General features: G+C 45.3%; 1 pseudogene; it reads right to left on the bottom strand.

The window, feature by feature from the left end:
- Positions 1 to 339: 339 nt before the first annotated feature.
- Positions 340 to 816, bottom strand: LOC110293739 (annotated as a pseudogene).
- Between the last annotated feature and the right edge of the window lie 1,590 nt (positions 817 to 2,406).

The following is a 2,406-nucleotide window of genomic DNA, read 5'->3' on the forward strand; positions in this document are numbered from 1 at the left end:
GCAGCTGCATCACAAAGTCCATCCCAGCACCCAGGGCTGTGTCAGAAAGCTGGACACCTGGGACTCGCTGGACAGCCTGCAGGTACAACAGTGCCTCCTTGATGAAGGATGTCTCTCTCTCTCTCTCTCTTTTTTTTTTTTCTTATTTAGTTTTTATTCGTAATCATAAACTTAACTTTGCAACTCAGCTAGACTTGAAGGGGAAAGAGGAAAATATGGAACCCAAAGAACTTGAGTGAGAGCAGAGATGACAGGACATTGCGAGCAGATGGGGTGGGGTGCTCTCCTGAGCTACAGAGGAATGGTTTGATGGGTAAAATGCCCGCAAGTCAAAAGAAATTAGAGTTGTCCACAGTTGGAAATGTGATCTTCTTGCTGGTCTTGCCATTCCTGGATGCAAAATGCTCCATGGCTTCCGCAATGTTCATGCCTTCTTTCACCTTTCCAAAGACCATCCAGCCATTCAGTCTTGGCAGTGCAGATAAAAAACTGGGGACCGTTTGCGTTTGGTCCAGCGTTTGCCATGGACAAGATACCAGGAGCTGTACGCTTCAGGGTGAAGTTCTCACCCTCGATTTCTCTCCTTTGACGGACCTGCCGCCAAGTGCCATTATGGCGTGTAAATGAATGGCACGTGAATCCTGGAATAATTCTGTGAAGGGAGGAACCCTTATAGCCAAATCCTTTCTCTCCAGGGCTCAGAGCACGAAAGTTTTCTGCTGTCTTTGGAACTTTGTCTGCTAACAGCTCGAAGGAGACGTGGCTCAAGGGTTCACTGTTGGCCGTGATGTCAGAGTACACGGTGGGGTTGACCATGGCTGCAGTGAGAAGGGAAAAGTGACAGCGGCGTCTGCCGGATGTCTCTTCTTGGCAGCTCAGCTTCCCTGAGAGAATCTCTCAGTAGTTCTTACTGTCTCTGTAAGTTTGAGAAGGGAGGAACCTCCTCAGTCTGGTCAGCTTCAGGGACTTCTTGAAGTTTGTAAGTTGTTTACTTCCTGAGTCTAAGAAGCTCCCCCGAGGAATGGAGGGGTTTTGCCTCCCTTTAGACAGCAGTTCTCAACCTTCCAAATGCTGCGACCCTTTAGTACAGTTCCTTATGGTTGGTGACACCCTTCCCCAACCATAAAATTATTTTTGTTGCTACTTCATAACTGTAGTTTTCCTACTGTTATGAAACATAACATAAATGTTTTTGGAGCTAGGGGGTTGCTAAAGGGGTTACGACTGACCCACAGGTTGAGAACCATAGGCCATCCTGCATCTTAAGACAGAATGCTTTATCTCACAGGAAATGACAAACACCAAATACCTTTCCAGTTAATTGTGGATATTCTTGATGTTCCTGGAAAGCTGGAGATGATAGCTTCCTGAAGATAAATAGCAATGAAGACTTTTCATGTTTTAGTATATTAATTGGTCTATTCTTGCACGGTGAGGATCATGAGCTCAAGGTCAGAATGGATAACATGCAAGAGTTTGTCTCCAGAAAGGTATCCATCAATCCGTCTTATACTTTAAACAGCTCATTTACACAGCATGATTTTGTAAGTGGTATTAAATCATTTGAAAAATATTGCTTGACCACCTTACATAGCTCTCTTTCTCTCCCCACCTCCCTTTCCCCTCCCCCTCTCCCTCTCTCCACAAAATTCTCATGTAGCCCAGGTTAAGCCAGAACTCACCATGAAGCTGAGGATACTTTGAGGTCCTAATCTCCCCACTTCTACCTCCCAAGTGTTGGGATCACAGGCACGTGCCATCATACTCATTTTCCCTTCTTTTTTGAGGCAGAGTCTCACAGTGTAGCCCAGGCTAGCCTAACTCAGGATGAAATAGAACTCATAGAAATCCTCCTGCCTCAGCCTCTCACATGATTAAATGTTGACACATCTCGTTATACAACATCAGAAACCCAGCAGACATGCACACTCAGAACACTACCGCCGGTCTCATCAGGCCTCGGAAGCTTTACATTCAAGGAAACAATTTTACCAATTCTAATTTTTATGTGGAAGGTCTAATTTCATCTTTGGCAACAAACACTAGTGCTTTATTTCTTGGACTAACATCCTCATTCGCTCATTTTAGAGAAAAGGTCTGACAAGTACTGCAGTCTGAGAATTACAGCTCATCATGTTGGGAAATCCAGCTCATGAGCTTCCAGCCATCCCAGGTCCTGAGCACACCTCTGGATCTGCCTCCTTCTCAGGGATCCCCACTTTGGTAGGTGGGCACTCTGCTTACCGTGTGGGTCAGCAGCCCAATATTCTAGTAAATAAAGTATACTTCCCATTTTACCACACACAATATTATAAAGGCATGGGCTAAAGTGTTAAAGTACAGTCAATCATTAAGTGGGGTGTGGAGGCATACACCTGTAATCCCAGCACCTGGACACCTGTAATC

The sequence above is a fragment of the Mus caroli genome, chromosome 4 (assembly GCF_900094665.2).
Source record: "Mus caroli chromosome 4, CAROLI_EIJ_v1.1, whole genome shotgun sequence".
NCBI classification, from domain to species: domain Eukaryota; kingdom Metazoa; phylum Chordata; class Mammalia; order Rodentia; family Muridae; genus Mus; species Mus caroli.